Source organism: Neomonachus schauinslandi, chromosome 14 (assembly GCF_002201575.2).
Source record: "Neomonachus schauinslandi chromosome 14, ASM220157v2, whole genome shotgun sequence".
NCBI lineage: Eukaryota > Metazoa > Chordata > Mammalia > Carnivora > Phocidae > Neomonachus > Neomonachus schauinslandi.
The window spans coordinates 42,125,311-42,143,041 of record NC_058416.1 but is presented as its reverse complement, the minus strand read 5'-3'; the positions used below and the strand labels follow the sequence as shown (position 1 = coordinate 42,143,041).

General features: G+C 35.7%; 1 non-coding gene across 1 annotated transcript; it reads left to right on the top strand.

Moving 5' to 3' along the window:
• Window positions 1-16,416: 16,416 nt before the first annotated feature.
• LOC123326694 lies at window positions 16,417-16,539 on the top strand. Its single transcript, XR_006541263.1, has one exon. It is a non-coding gene; the product is annotated as a U6atac minor spliceosomal RNA (small nuclear RNA).
• The last annotated feature ends 1,192 nt before the right edge of the window (window positions 16,540-17,731 follow it).

Genomic DNA, 17,731 nt, shown 5'->3' with positions numbered 1-17,731 from the left:
AGTTTGAAAGTAACACATATTTTCAGGACACACTGTGGCCAGTAGCAGTTAAGAAAAATAAAGCAACCATTTAATTTTCATCAGTGTTACATTTTCTATACCAAATCCATAAGTAAACTGAATGACATTTTTAATATTGCTAATTTTATCACTCTTTGTGCGAAGTGATCTTTATGTTATAAAGACTGTTCTTTAGCCATATCAGATACATATGGAGTATAGAGAGTGAAAATTACTTATTTTGGAATAAACATTGCCTTGCCTAGTCCATTATAACTCTAACACTTGAAAAAAGCTCAACAGGTTTCAACTATTTGGCATTACAATAGATTTTATAGTATTGTTGAATTAATTTTTGTAGTTCGCTAACAATAGTGGATTCAATCTCATTTGAAATACAAGATATAACTCTGAAAGAGGCAGCAGCATTATCAAAACATCCAGGATGTGAGAAGAATATTGCAAAGTTGTTTCAAGATCTTGCTTGACTCAGGTTTAAATTCAAGTCCTCACATTGCTCTAAGCTGCCGCCAATGAGTTTTATATGAATGCAAAACAACTAAAAGTTGTAAGATATCTCAGTGAGGAGGCCACCTCACATGGCTTTAGAAAGGACTTTGCTATTTTCCATTCCTTTTTAGAGGGGGACATGTGTAGACAAGCTAAATCACTGACTTTGAAGGTGACTCATATTGAAGCATCCCTGATTATCAAAATATTTTAAAACTAATGAGGATCCTTTTATAAGAGATTAGTTTAAATTGCCCCTACAATGAGAATGAAAATGATTTATTCTGCTGTATGAGTTCATGCAATTGTTTATTTATTCCACAAATGTTTAGTGAATACTTAACCATGTGCTAGCCACTATTCTAGAAACTGGGGATATAAGTGACAAACAAGGCAGGAAGGGTAACTAATCCCTTGAAATTTATTTTCTATCCATTTTATAATTAAGGATTTATAAGTAGTCTTAGAACGCTTATGGACCAGAAAAAAGATACACTGGCTTATTTCTAAAGTGATAAGGGAAAAGCATATATCTGTTGGAAATCAAAATAAATCACAGAACAACAATTAAATACTAAAAATTGTAGTATCTTGAGATTAAGTTTAAAATGACATTTACCAGAGTAGAAAAGGTTCCAAATAAGATACCGAAAAATGTTATTATCTGGAATTGTTATTTAATTCCAAAAAACAACTAGCATCATAAAATAGGTTCTTAGGAAAGATGGTTACCTGGCAACACAGATACTTTGATTATTACTGGCAACAGCCAAGGGAAACAATGAAAAGATGAGAGTTGTATGAGCCATAATTTTAATTCTTTTTTCTAATTTGAAATCACCAATTACAAGTAAGTGTTAGAGTTTAATAGTTTTATCAATGTTTTCATTAATGTTTCTCTTTGCAAAGATTAATGTGTACTTTACTTTGTATTTATATAAATACATATTTATAATTTTGGCAGAGTTTATTTTTTTAATTTGAAATAACTTTTTTTCAGCTGGTAATATATGCTGTGTGATTAAAGACATGCAGTAGATATCTGTTAAGAACTGAAGAAATCAGCATCAGACCTTTTGATCCAGTGTCAAGAAAACTTTATAATTGTTTTCTCTATTTAAAAAACAATCAATATCAATATTGCAATTTCAACATTTATCTCTTGCTTTTGGATCAACTATAGCTCCTTTTAGGAAGATAAACAGTTTTAAGCAGAAATATGCTAAAATACCAAATGCTGCCAAGAAAAATTATGTTGTTCTTGTTCTTCTTATATTGAAAATTTATTGTTCTACCCACAACTGTTTCTTGCCTCTTTCTTAACTGATAATGACTTTCTGACCTTTCATAGTTTCTATCATGGATAATGCATCTTTTACACATATCTTAGGCAATGTGGCTATTATCCCTGCCATACTTGAGAGAATAGTCTAGGATTAAGCTACAGTCTTACAAAAATTATGAAATAATTTGTTTTCATAGAACTAATACATAGCTAGCCCCCTCCACCTAAATGTCTCTACATGTACCTTATATTTAGGTTATATATTGTTTTACATATTTTGTATGTAAAAATATTAAAGCTCGTTCAACAAGAAGGAAGAGTGAGGAGGAGTCTGTGATAAATATAAGGTATTGAGAGGTTATTACTAAGTTGAGGGTCTCAAAAACTGCAAGCCTTTCCTCTATTTCACTGTCCTTAGTGACAAATAGATTTTGATGAATTTCAAACTAGATTTACTTAATAAAAATAGTACAGAAATGTGTCTCAATAATTAATGAAAATTAGCTGTGTAGCCATAAAACTATTGTGGTCCATTCATTCAGCAATATTGAACCTGTTATGGCCATATTTTATGCTAGACACTAAGAAAGCAAAGATAAATAAGACATGGTCCTTAATTTCTAGGGGCACAAAGTCTAGCAAAGAGTACAAATAACTCAAATACTTCATAAAAATTGCTACTAATACAGTAGGTATACATGGGTAGCACTTTTTCCCCTATGCTTCCCATGGAGAATATGGTATGTGATTTGGACATTGATGATAAGTTTGAGTCCCTGATGAGGAAAAAAAAAAAAAAAGATAAGCAATCTAGGCAGCAGAGTAACATTTATAGAGGCACTGAGGTAGAATACAGAATCTTAGAGAGTTTTTTGAATAACTGAATTTGATTTTTGTATTGGTTGTATGGAGGGATTGATCTTGCTGGATGGATAGACAAATGGGTAGATGGACTGTATGCAAGTGTTGAAGGGCTTTGTATGCCTTGCTAATTTATTTGGATTTTGGAAATAAAATGCCAACCTGATAAAAATTAGAGCATCTGGAGAAAAATGGAGACATTTACCAACAAAATGCAATGTGAATCTGTATTTGCAAGATATAAACTTCTAAGTGATTTCCCATTCAATCTTCCAAACTTTGAATACAAATATATTTGAAAAATAAAACTAACCAACATAACCCAAATACTAAACTTAATTTTTTTAAAGTGAAATTAAATATACATATTTTTATGTATGTTTCCTTGTTTGGTTTTTACTATCAGAGATGCTACATTTGGTAGTTTATCCATTGAGAGAAGTTGACATTTTCTACAGAAGTACAATTAAATAAAGGAAAACAAAACTTACTCCCTCCAAAGGAGAATAAAATTACATAAATAAGGAAAAGCAACAAAGCATTTGCTAATACTGTTCAAGGTATGAAGCACAATCCAATCCACTACATTTTGAAACATTGTGTATGGATTGATTTTATTGTTGGTTCTGTGGTCTCCCTCACTCCAATATACTATACAAAAATTCTACACAGAAAAATATTATAACAATTTAAGAGTATATATTATTAAATTACTAAAATATGTAACTAAATCATTCTATGGAAATCAGAGAGAAAGAACAAGTATTCAAGATAAAAAAAAAAACTGGTGTGTGTGTGTGTGTGTGTGTGTGTGTTAGCTGATAATTTTTGGCTCTCCCCACCCCCAACCCCACCCCCCACCCTCCGCCAAATAACATTCATTGTCAAAAAGAATGGAGTGATTCCTGCCATATTAAGAAAATAGTCTTGAACATGTAGATCAGAGATATGCTACCTATATACTCTTCTAAAAAATAATTAACTTTAGGGGCGCCTGGGTGGCTCAGTCGGTTAAGCATCTGCCTTCGGCTCAGGTCATGATCCCAGGGTCCTGGGATCGAGTCCCACATCAGGCTCCCTGCTCGGCGGGAAGCCTGCTTCTCCCTCTCCCTCTCCCACTCCCCCTGCTTGTGTTCCCTCTCTCGCTGTGTCTCTCTCTGTCAAATAAATAAATAAAATCTTTAAAAAAAAATTAACTTTATTTCCAGCTAGTCTAGTCCATCAATCTAGTAATGAAAAGCCACATTATAAAAATGTAGCGATGATCATTGGATTTATTAAAATATAAAAGGCTAAAAAAGCTTTAAGGTAATATTAAATAACATAAATATTATAAAGTTTTAAATAGATTGTAGGTAATAAAATAGTGTTCTATTTAACAACTATTTCTAAGGCTTTATAATAAAGCTTTGGAAGTTTGAGATAATAGGGGAAGGTATGTGAAATGAAATGAAATTATTTCTAAAAGCGATAAGTGACAAATATACATTTGGTTATGTTAATTAAATTTGTAACAATAATACTAGAAAAAATAAAAACAATGTATATATCTTTCAAGACTCCAAGTAAGACAAATAAACCAAATAGCAAAGCATACAAAAAATATGGAAAACCAGGGAAAACAATATATATGAAAATAACACTTTCTGTTAGGATCTCTATAAAGGATCTAGGTCTCACAAGAGATAATCACTCAAACTATTAAAACACACCAGAGAATTTTTTTTTAACATGCTTGCAGATCTCATTGTCAGAGTAGTTTCATGATTTCAGTAGGTCCCTTGCCCTATTGCAATAATATTTTCCATCAACCTTACAATAATTCCTTTAAATAAGTTCTATCCTTACTAAAAACAACACAACAATTAGAACAAAAAATACAAACAAATGCTAGAGAGCCAAAAATATAAAACTTAAATGAACTAAATTTCAGAAAGTGACTAGCTCTTCATAGGAGAGAGAGGAGAGACCCATGTGGCTCTTATCCCAGGAGAAGCCGTAGGACAAGGGGAATTTACTATAAATGGGGTAAGAAAAAAAATGCCAATTTTTATCAAAGTTTTTTTTTTGTTTGAAAAAAAATTCAGTCTGAAGAGTGGGCACAAGAATAGTGTAAGTCCTTTTAAAGAAATATGTTGAAGCCATTTTACTCCATACTCAAAAAATTAGTACAGGATGCAGCACAGAACTAAAAACAAAAGCCTAGGCCATAAATCTTCTAGAAGAAAACATAGGATAATATCTTTGCAATCTCAGGGTAGGTTTAGATGTGCTGGATAGGATATAAAAAACATTAACCATAAAAGGAAAAGCATAAATTTGTCTCCAAAGTTAAACTTTACTGTTGATCAAAAATAACCATTAAACTGAATAGACAAGATATTGATTAGGAAAAAGTACTTCTAATACATGTATCTAACAAATTACATCATTTTTTTAAAAAAATTAATACAAAATTTCCATAAGTCTATAAAGCTATTCAAGATTAAATAGAACTACTCAAAAAATAAACTGAAGAGATAACAAAACATATCAAAAAGCTAAATAAATGGCAAATAAGCATATGAAAAGGTGTTCCATGTTATTAGTCTTCAAGAAAAAGCAAATTAAAACCAAAGGAAACACCATCTTATACCCACTAGAACGGTTCAAATAAAAAGACTGACATCAAACATCGGCAGGAATATAGAACAACTGGAACTTTCATGCATTATTGATGGGAGTGTAAAATTATACAACCATTTTGGAGAAAAGTTTGGCAATTTTTTTTCTAATTAGACATAAATCCAATTCCACTCAAGAGAAAAGAAAACATATGTCAAAAAAAAAAAAAAGGTGTCAAGATGTTCATGGCAGCTTGATCTATGTATTAGTTTGCTAGAACTGCCATAAACAAAATACCACGGACTGAGTGTCCTAAACAAAATAAATCATTTTCTCCTAGTTCTGGAGACCAGAAGTCCAAGATCAAGGTGTCAGCAGGTTTGGTTTCTTCTGAGGCCTACCTCCTTGGCTTGCAGATGGCTGACTGTTTTCTCACTGTGTCCCCATATGGTCTTTCCTCAGTGCACATGTACCTAGGTGTTTCTGGTATGTCCAAACTTCTTATAAGATAGCAGTCAGATTGGAGTAAGGCCCACTCAGGTGACCTCATTTTAACTTAATCATCTCTTCAAAGGCCCTATCTCCAAGTACAATTACATTCTGAAGTAGTAGTGATTAGGGCTTCATTTGGATAGATAAAATTCAGCCCATAACAATTCATAATGGCCCCATACTGGACACAAGTAAATGCCTATCAACAGGAGAAAGGACAAATTTAGGTATATTTATATAGCACAACACTATTCAGCTACTAAATGAAGCAATCTACTCATATACATAACAATGTGGATGAATTTCAAAAACACTATGCAGACTAATAGAATATAGCAAAACGAGACTTGATGTTACAAGTCAGAATGTGGTTGCTTTTGCAGGTTTGGAAATTTGATTGGAAAGGGTATGGAATAATTTCTATCTCTGCTTTTGAGTTGTGGGTATGCAGATGCATACAATTTTCCAAAACCCACTGAAGCAAGAAAGTAGGATATTTTATTTTATTGTATGTAGAATTATACTCAATTTCATAAAATGATGTGGCAGATTTTAGACCAAACATTCCTATAATAAACATCAATACATTTAAAAGCCTTGAACTCAAGTATCTTAAAAATAAAAGTCACTCAGATTTAAAAACAGGTATTAAAAACAAATATATGTTTAAAAGCAACTGACTCAAAGTTCTCAAGTAAAAAGAATAATATCAAACACTAGCTAATGCAAACAAGAGACAAAGGTGAAAGTTAGAAAGCTTTATTATTTTGTTTCATTTGTTTATGTATGTTTTTGCTAAAAACAACTATAATAGAGGTTTAAAAAAGGGAAATAATACGCATTTTTTTTAAAAGCAGAAGTTAATGAATTAAAAAGATAAAAAAACAATACAATTAAGGAATAATGATAAGTGATAGATTAAAAGACATTAACACAATAAAGTGAAAATATTCAAAGGTAAAGAGAAAATTAATTAGACTTTTGTGGTATAATTTCATATAAAGCAATATAAATATATTTGAAAATGAATGCAATGGAAAGTTTTAGGAATATATAAATTATTAAAATTAATTCAAGAAGAGTTATTAAAACCTTAAATAGATGAATCATCATTAAAAACAAATAGAGAATGTTGACAAACAATGTTCTCCTATAAAATGTCACAATCAACATGATTTCTCAAGTGAACTATTTCAAATTCATTGAACAAATAATCCTGGTACAATTTAATTCAGAAAGAAAATGAAAGATCCCCAATTCCCCTCACAAAGCCAGCATAATCATAAGAAAAGTGTGTAGAGACAAATCGTACATACCTCCTCAGATTCTGAACTGCACTGCTTCTAAGTGTTTCTGATACTCTTAGTTGGCTTAGAATACAAGGGGGCCCCACACTCTAAGTCTGTTCCTGTGACTGCCCTCCTCTTCCCTTTTCTATGAAAGACTACAATTTGGGAGAGGTAAATTTTTGTCAATGAAAAATGAGGGGGACTTAATTTTTAAAAGAAATGCTTTCTCATTTTTCCTTCTGTGGATGATCTCAATGAAGTTTCCCTTGTATGGTGTTATGGACTGAACTGTGTTCCCTCAAATTCCTGTAGAAGCCCTAACCCCCAGTATCTCCATCAGAATGTGACTGTATTTGGAAACAGGGCCTTTAAGGAGGAGATAACACCAAAATGAGGCTGTTAGCATGGGCCCTCACCCAGTCTGACTGGTGTCTTTATAAGAGGTAATTTGGACACACACAAAGACACCAGGGATGAGCATATACAGAGGAGAGACCATTTGAGGACACAGTAAAGAGGTGGCTATCTGCAAGCCAAAGAAAGAGACCTTAGAAGAGATCAAATCTTCCAACATCTTGGATGACTATCCTCCAGAACTGAGAGAAAAGGTTTCTGTTGTTTAAACCACCCTGTCTGTGCTATTTTGTAATGATAACCCTAGCAAACTAATACACATGATCAAACACACTTTCTGAGATACTGTCATATCTCTGCCTGGCTTGTCATAAGAAGTGGCCAACAGTAATCCATGACATCATGTTACATCTTTTTCACCTGTTTATCTTTGCCTCCTCACTCCTACTGCATATCTACTTCCTGTATATACTTTAATCCTTGTTTCAGACTGTGCTCTCTAAGTTAAGCCAGCAAACTGGTAAAGGTCTGATTTTAAAAAATGAACAAAAAACAAGGACTAAGATCAATTATAGCAATACAAAAAATCTGAAATAAATACCAATAAATAGAATCCCTGGACATTAAAATAATACACAGAACAAAATACAATTTAATATTAAGGAATTTATATTAACAATTAAATATTTAAATAAAATTAAATAATTCATTTTTGAGTCCAGATCAAACCCGAAATCTATCATGAATACATTTATTCACCTAAAAACACACACACAATTATATGTAAATAAATCAATTAGGTAAAAGAGGCAGAGAGAAGAGGAAGAGGAAAAGAAAGATGAGATGTCATGCAATTGATATTTATATTGCTCTGGAGGAATTCATCAGTTAATTAGTCAAAAAAAGTTACAAATACTAGAAAGCAACAGGCAAAGTTTTCACTATTTCCTAAGAATTTGATATTTTTTCATTTGAAAGACTCAAATGACTCAACTAAAGTATGAAATAGAAGATACTTTGATAATCTTGCAGGTAGCAATAGTAATTCAGATATATATAGATATATAGATACAAAACAATTATTAAAACATTTATGTATATGTATATATATAATAACAATTTAGAAAATATAACAGAAGAAAATAAGAACAGGATCAGAGGAATAGCAAAAAAAGTATAAAATATCTAGAAATGAATGTAAAAATAAGTGTATTTCACTTACATGAGGAAAATATTAGAACTCTACCATGAAGTATATAAGAAGACTTAAATAATTGGAGGGAGGAGCAAGATGGTGGAGGAGTAGGAGACCTGGATTTCGTCTGGTCTCAGGAATTCAGCTGGATAGGGATCAAACCATTCTGAACACCTATGAACTCAACAGGAGATCAAAGAAAAGAATAGCAACAACTCTCTGAACAGAAAAGCGACCACTTTCTGGAAGGTAGGACGTGTGGAGAACTGAATCCAAGGTGATATTCGGGAGGATAGACGGCAGGGGAGGGGGCCTCTGTTGGCCGCTTCTGGCAAGTGATAGAGCTCCCAGGTATCGGAGCGAGGAAGCCAGCTACAGAGAAGGAGCCGAGGCGTGGGCTCTCAGCTCAGGGTTGCCATAAACTGTGATCCGTGGCACAATCAGGCCACTGCTCTTCCAGCAGGGACCCAACAAGCAGCAGATCCGGGGAGATTCCCATTCCTTCCCTGGGAGGAGTGGCAAGGGAGCGCACAACAGGGATCTGCTGGGTTTGCAGACTCCATACCAAGTTGGGTGCCAGAGATAGAAATGCTCGGTCAGGGGGCACCTGGGTGGCTCAGATGGTTGAGCATCTGCCTTCGGCTCGCGTCATGATCCCGGGGTCCTGGGATCGAGCCCTGCATTGGGCTTCTGGCTCAGCAGGGAGCCTGCTCCCCCTCTCCCCCTGCCTCTCTCCCTGCTCATGCTTTCTCTCTCTCTCTGTATCTCTGTGTCTCAAATGAATAAATAAAATCTTTAAAAAAAAAAAAAAGAAACACTCGGTCACAGGCCAGGTGAGCACAGAGTTGGGCCGGAGACCACGGAGGCGGGAGTGATTGACTGCTTTTCTCTGAGGCTCACTGAGGAGCAGGGCCCTGAGGTCTCAACTCCTCTGGGGTGGAGATTGGGAAGCTGCCATTTTCACTCTTGGCCTCCAAAGGTGAACGGAAAGCTTGCAGGGAACAAAAGCTCCTGAGAGCAAACCCGAGCAGATTATTCAGTCCGGACCTGGCAAGGGCAGAGCAATTCCGCCTCTGGGAAAGACATTTGGGAACCATGGCAACAGGTCCCTCCCCCAGAAGATCAGCAAGAACAGCCAGCCAAGACCAAGTTTACCGATCAATGAGAACAGCAAAACTCCAGAGCTAGGGGAATACTGCACATAGAATCCATGGCTTTTTTATGGTGATTCTTTAGTCTTTCAAAGTTAATTTTTTTAACTATCATCTTTTTTTTTTTAATTTTTCTTTTTCCCTTTTTCAGCCAACATCTTATCAATCCCTTTTTTAAAAAACATTTTTATTTTTCATTTTTAGAGTCCTATTCTATCCCTTCATAGTAGTTACCATTATTTTTGGCATATATATATATATAAGTTGTTCTCTCTTTAAAATTTTGAGATACAGTTTCTTCTAACAGATCAAAATATATCCTAAATCTCTAGCATATGGCTTTGTTCTAGTCTCCTGCCTAATCACATTCTTTCCCCCTTTTTTTTAAATCCTCTTCTTTCTTTTTACAAGCAAAATCTTATCAATTCCTTTTATAAAATCTTTTATACTTTTCCTCTTTACACTCATATTCTATCCCTTCATCGTATTAACCCTTATTTTTGTACATATAAAAGTTTTTTTTTTCTTTAAAATTTTGGGAGGCACTTTCTTCTAACAGTCCAAAATACACCCAAAATCTAGTGTGTGGCACTGATCTATGCAACAGCCTGATCATATTTGATCATATTCTTTTTTTTTTAATCTTATTTCTTTTTCTTTTTTCTTTCATTCTCTTTCTTTTCTCCCGGTTTCAGGTCTCTTCTGATTTGTTTAGAGTAACTGTTAGCATTTTGCTCTCTCATTCATCTGTTCTCCTCTGGACAAAATGACAAGATAGAAAAAACCATCTCAACAAAAGAACAAGAGGCAGAACCGACTGCCAATATGGACATTAGTACAATGTCAGAAATAGAGTTCAGAATCATGATTTTAAAAATACTAGCTGGGCTTGAAAAAAGCATGGAAGTTATTAGAGAAACCATTTCTGGAGAAATAAAAGAACTAAAATCTCATGAAGTCAAAGTCAAAAAGGCTATTAATGAGGTGCAATCAAAAATGGGGGCTCTAACTGCTAGGATAAATGAGGCAGAAGAGAGAATCAGCGAGATAGAAGACCAAATGATGGAAAATAAAGAAGCTGAGAAAAAGAGAGATTAACAACTCCTGGATCAGGAGGGCAGAATTTGAGAGATAAGGGATACCATAAGACGAAACAACATTAGAATAATTGGGATCCCAGAAGAAGAAGAAAGAGAGAGAGGGACAGAAGGTATATTGGAGCAAATTAGAGCAGAGAACTTCCCTAATTTGGGGAAAAAAACAGCATCAAAATCCAGGAGGCACAGAGAACCCCTCTCAAAATCAATAAAAATAGGTCAACACCCCGACATCTAATAGTAAAACTTACGAGTCTCAGAGACAAAGAGAAAATCCTGAAAGCAGCTCGGCACAAGAGATATGTAATCTACAATGGTAGAAACATTAGATTGGCAACAGACCTATCCACAGAGACCTGGCAGGCCAGAAAGGACTGGCAGGATATATTCAGAGCACTAAATGAGAAAAGTATGCAGCCAAGAATACTATATCCAGCTAGGCCATCATTGAAAATAGAAGGAGAGATAAAAAGCTTCCAGGACAAACAAAAACTAAAGGAATTTGCAAACATGAAACTAGCACTACAAGAAATATTGAAAGGGGTCCTCTAAGCAAAGAGAGAGCCTAAAAGCAACATAGACCAGAAAGGAACACAGACAATATACAGTAACAGTCACCTTACAGGCAATACAATGGCATCAAATTCCTATCTTTCAATAGTTACCCTGAATGTAAATGGGCTAAATGCACCAAACAAAAGACACAGGCTATCAGATTGGATAAAAAAACAAGACCCATCGATATGCTGTCTGCAAGAGACTCATTTTAGACCCAAAGACACCCCCAGATTGAAAGCGAGGGAGTGGAAAACCATTTACCATGCTAATGGACACCAAAATAAGGCTGGGGTGGCAATCCTTTTAACAGACAAATTCGATTTTAAACCAAAGACTGTAACAAGAGATAAGGAAGGACACTATATCGTACTCAAAGGGTCTATCCAACAAGAAGATGTAACAGTTGTAAATATCTATGCCCCTAACATGGGAGCAGCCAATTATATAAGCCAATTAATAACAAAAACAAAAAAACACATTGACAACAACACAATAATAGTGGGGGACTTTAACACCCCCCTCACTGAAATGGACATTTCATCTAAGCAAAAGATCAACAAAGAAATAAAGACTTAAATGACACACTGGACCAAATGGACTTTACAGACATATTCAGAACATTCCATCCCAAAGCAACAGAATACACATTCTTCTCTAGGCCCATGGAAGATTTTCCAGAATAGATCACATCCTAGGTCATAAATCAGGTCTCAACCGGTACCAAAAGACTGGGATCATTCCCTGAACATTTTCAGACCATAATGCTTTGAAACTAGAACTCAATCACAAGAGGAAAGTCGGAAAGAACTCAACTACATGGAGGCTAAAGAGCATCCTACTAAAGAATGAATGGGTCAACCAGGAAATTGAAGAATTAATAAAATTCATGGAAACCAATGAAAATGAAAACACAACCACTCAAAATCTTTGGGATGCAGCAAAGGCAGTCCTAAGAGGAAAATATATAGCAATACAAGCCTTTCTCAAGAAACAGGAAAGGTCTCCAATACACAACCTAACCCTACACCTAAAAGAGCTAGATCAAGAACAGCAAATAAAGCTTAAACCCAGCAGGAGAAGAGAAATAATAAAGAACAAAGCAGAAATCAATGAACTAGAAAACAAAAGAACAGTAGAACAGATCAATGAAACTAGGAGCTGGTTCTTTGAAAGAATTAACAAGATTGATAAACCCCTGGCCAGACTTATCAAAAAGAAAAGAGAAATGACCCAAATCAACAAAATCATGAATGAAAGAGGAGAGATCACAACCAACACCAAAGAAATACAAACAATTATAAGAACATACTATGAGCAACTATATGCCAGCAAAGTAGATAACCTGGAAGAAGTGGATGCATTCCTAGAGATGTATCAACTACCAAAACTGAACCAGGAAGAAATAGAAAACCTGAACAGACCTATAACCATTAAGGAAATTATAGCAGTCATCAAAAATCTCCCAAAAAACAAAAGCCCAGGGCCAGATGGCATCCCAGGGGAATTCTACCAAACATTTCAAGAAGAATTAATACCTATTCTTCTGAAACTGCTCCAAAAAATTGAAATGGAAGGAAACCTTCCAAACTCGTTTTATGAGGCCACCATTACCTTGATCCCAAAACCAGACAAAGACCCCATCAAAAAGGAGAATTACAGACCAATATCCTTGATGAACACAGATGCAAAAATTCTCACCAAAATACTAGCCAATTGCATCCAACAGTACATTAAAAGGATTATTCACCATGACCAAGTGGGATTTATCCCTGGGCTGCAAGGTTGGTTCAACATCTGCAAATCAATCAATGTGACAAAAGACATTAATAAAAGAAAGAACAAGAATCATATGATCCTCTCAATAGATGCAGAAAAAGCATTCGACAAAGTACAGCATCTTTTCTTGATCACAACTCTTCAGAGTATAGGCATAGAGGGTACATACCTCAATATCATAAAAGCCATCTATGAAAAACCCACAGCAAATATCATTCTCAATGCAGAAAACTGAGAGCTTTCCCCCTAAAGTCAGGAACGCAGCAGGGATGTCCACTATCACCACTGCTATTCAACCTAGTATTAGAAGTCCTAGCCACAGGAATCAGACAACAGAAAGAAATAAAAGGCATCCAAATTGGCAAAGAAGAAGTCAAACTCTCACTCTTTGCAGATGATATGATACTTTATGTGGAAAACCCCAAAGACTCCACCCCAAAACTGCTAGAACTCATACAGGAATTCAGTACAGTGGCAGGATATAAAATCAATGCACAGAAATCAGTGGCATTCCTATACACCAACAACAAGACAGAAGAAAGAGAAATTAAGGAGTCGATCCCATTTACAATTGCACCCAAAACCATAAGATACCTAGCAATAAATCTAACCAAAGAGGCAAAGGATCTGTACTCAGAAAACTACAAAAGACTCATGAAAGAAATTGAGGAAGACACAAAGAAATGGAAAGACGTTCCATGCTCATGGATTGGAAGAACAAATATTGTGAAGATGTCAATGCTACCTAGAGCAATCTACACATTCAATGCAATCCCCATCAAAATACCATCCACTTTTTTCAAAGAAATGGAACAAATAATCCTAAAATTTGTATGGAACCAGAAAAGACCCTGCATAGCCAGAGGAATGTTGAAAAAGAAAAGCAAAGCTGGCAGCATCACAATTCCGGACTTCCAGCTCTATTACAAAGCTGTCATCATCAAGACAGTATGGTACTGGCACAAAAACAGACACATAGATCAATGGAACAGAATAGAGAGCCCAGAAATGGACCCTCAACTCTATGGTCAGCTCATCTTTGACAAAGCAGGAAAGAATGTCCAATGGAAAAAAGACAGTCTCTTCAACAAATGGTGTTGGGAAAATTGGACAGCCACATGCAGAAGAATGAAACTGGACCATTTCCTTACACCACACACAAAAATAGACTCCAAATGGTTGAAAGACCTCAATGTGAGACAGGAGTCCATCCAAATCCTAAAGGAGAACACAGGCAGCAACCTCCTCAACCTCAGCCACAGCAACTTCTTCCTAGAAACATCACCAAAGGCAATGGGCAATAAAATGAACTATTGGGAATTCATCAAGATAAAAAGCTTTTGCACAGCAAAAGAAACAGTCAACAAAACCATAAGACAACCGACAGAATGGGAGAAGATACTTGCAAATGACATATCAGATAAAGGGTTAGTATCCAAAATCTATAAAGAACTTATCAAACTCAACACCCAAAGAACAAAGAATCCAATCAAGAAATGGGCAGAAGACATGAACAGACATTTTTCCAAAGAAGACATCCAAATGGCCAACAGACACATGAAAAAGTGCTCAACATCGCTCAGCATCAGGGAAATCCAAATCAAAACCTCAATGAGATATCACCTCACACCAGTCAGAATGGCTAAAATGAACAAGTCAGGAAACGTCAGATGTTGGCGGGGATGTGGAGAAAGGGAAACCCTCCTACACTGTTGGTGGGAATGCAAGCTGGTGCAGCCACTCTGGGAAACAGTATGGAGGTTCCTCAAAAAGTTGAAAATAGAGCTACCATATGATCCAGCAATTGCACTACTGGGTATTTACCCCAAAGACACAAATGTAGGGATCCGAAGGGGTACGTGCACCCCGATGTTTATAGCAGCACTGTCCACAATAGCCAAACTGTGGAAAGTGCCAAGATGTCCATTGGCAGATGAATGGATAAAGAAGAAGTGGTATATATATACAATGGAATATTATGCAGCCATCAAAAGGAATGATAGCTTGCCATTTACAATGACGTGGATGGAACTGGAGGGTGTTATGCTGAGCGAAATAAGTCAATCAGAGAAAGACATGTATCATATGACCTTACTGATATGAGGAATTCTTAATCTCAGGAAATAAACTGAGGGTTGCTGGAGTGGGGGGTTGGGTGGGAGGGATGGGGTGGCTGGGTAATAGACACTGGGGAGGGTATGTGCTATGGTCAGCACTGTGAGTTGTGCAAGACTGTTCAATCACAGATCCTTACCTCTGAAACAAATAATACAATATATGTTAATAAAAAAAACAAGATAGTAGGGGGTGAAGAATGAAGTAGGGGGAATTGGAGGGGGAGATGAACCATGAGAGACGATGGACTCTGAAAAAAAAAACTGAGTGTTCTAGAAGGGAGGTGGGCCTGGTGATGGGTAATAAAGAGGGCACGTTGTGCATGGAGCACTGGGTGTTATGCACAAAGAATGAATCATGGAACACTACATCAAAAACTAATGATGTAATGTTGGTGATAAACATAACAATAAAAAATTTAAAAAAGACAAATAATTAGAAAGATATTTCATATATTTAGATTGACTATTTTAAAGACATAATTTAAACAATTACAAAAGCTTAGTAAAGAACACAATATCTAGGAAATGACATCTTAACAATGATTTATTTAGAAGTTCAATCCCCAAAACCAAATGATATTTAATATATATTAAAATAATTAATATAATCAGTGGAGATAATACGAAGTATTAAGTGAACTACCTTTGGAAAAATTAGATAGCTACTTAAAAAAATGGATCTCCACCATTCTCTTTAGAATAAAATAAATTTCAGGGCGCCTGGGTGGCTCAGTTGGTTAAGTGACTGCCCTCAGCTCAGGTCATGATCCCAGCGTCCTGGGATCGAGTCCCACATCGGGCTCCCGGCTCAGCGGGGAGCCTGCTTCTCCCTCTGACCCTCTCCCCTCTCACGCTGTTTCTCTCTCACTCACTCTCTAATAAATAAATAAATAAAATATTTTTTAAAAAAAGAATAAAATAAATTTCAAATGAATAAAATATCTACATACATAGTTTTTATGAGTGCTAAAAATGAAATTATAATCACATAGAAAAGAATTTCAAGGTATAACACAAAATTCAGAATCATAAAAATATGATAAATTTTATTACATAAAAATTTAAACTTTAACAATAAGTGACTAGAAGGCTTACCATAATATGTTAAAGAATAAATAAATAAAGGAATGTTATATGAAAGGAGAGAAGGTTAGCACTCCCCTTGACAAGGTCAGAAGAGGCCCCCAGGCCTGACAACATGCATATAGTTAAGGCATTTCCATGTACATGGCATCTAACCATTATTTTTGCCCTGCATGGGACTCTGGGCTCAGCTGCCAGTTTGCTTGTCCCTCTCCCTCTCCCTCTGCTCCTCTCCTGCTCACCACCCTCCCACCCCGCTTGAGAGTGCATGCTCTCTCTCTCTCAAATAAATAAATAAATAAATACATACATACATACATACATACATACATACATAAATACATAAAAATCTTAAAAAAAAAGGAATCTATAAAATTGGGAAGTATTTACCACACATATGAACTTTAAGGCCTGATATTCCTATTATACACAGAACATTTGACAGCACAATATAAAGCAAATGAACAAATGATACCACAGTTTCAAATGTCAAATACACATGTGGAAAGTTGTTCTGTCTCTCTCACAGCACAGTTGTACTGATCTGCCATTCCGAAAAGCTTAGCAGATGAGCAATGGATTGAGAGAAAGGGGGCAGCAGAGAAATAGCCTCCCTCCCACTTTTTTGGCATGACATTAGCCATGTGTGTATCCATGTGGATCTAGTGGACACTGCAGAATGCACCTAGGCTTGAAACATTTGCTGATATCTCAAGTAAAAGGGTTCTTGGCCAACCAAGCGTATCTCAGCAGTAGTGATTTTATAGAAGCAACTGTATTGGCAGGAAGTAAAAAAAGTCAGGCTGAAGCTTGCTAACAGAGTGTAACACACATCAGTGAACTCCGCAGTAGGCATAACACACAGTACCCTGCCTCCTTGGAGAAAACAAACCAAAACCAAAACCAAAATCAAAGCAAAACAAAATAAAAAAAATTCACCCATGAGTCCTAAGGACTGCTACCTAGAAGAATCAATGATGAGTCAGTGTTAGCCAGAGGGCAGCAGCATAGTTGATAGCGAATTGCAATTGCTTCCCAGTCAAGAATAAAGCTTACGTGCCTTTGTGTATGTCCCACCCACCCCCTTACCTAGAAAAAAAAAAAAAATATATATATATATATATATATAAACAGGAAGGAGGGAAGTAAGAGAAAAAAAGGAATGATCTGTAGAGCATGTCTCCTTCCCTAGTGTAGAGCCCCAGCCAAGGGTCAAGTCTGAGGCAGGGTAAGGGAAGAGATGTGTTTAGAGTTGATTTGGGGCTTCTTTAACAATCAAAGTGACTGGATTTGCCTAATCTATCATTGAGGGATGGAATCTGAGGTGTCTTATATTTTCTTTCCATGAAGGTACCATTT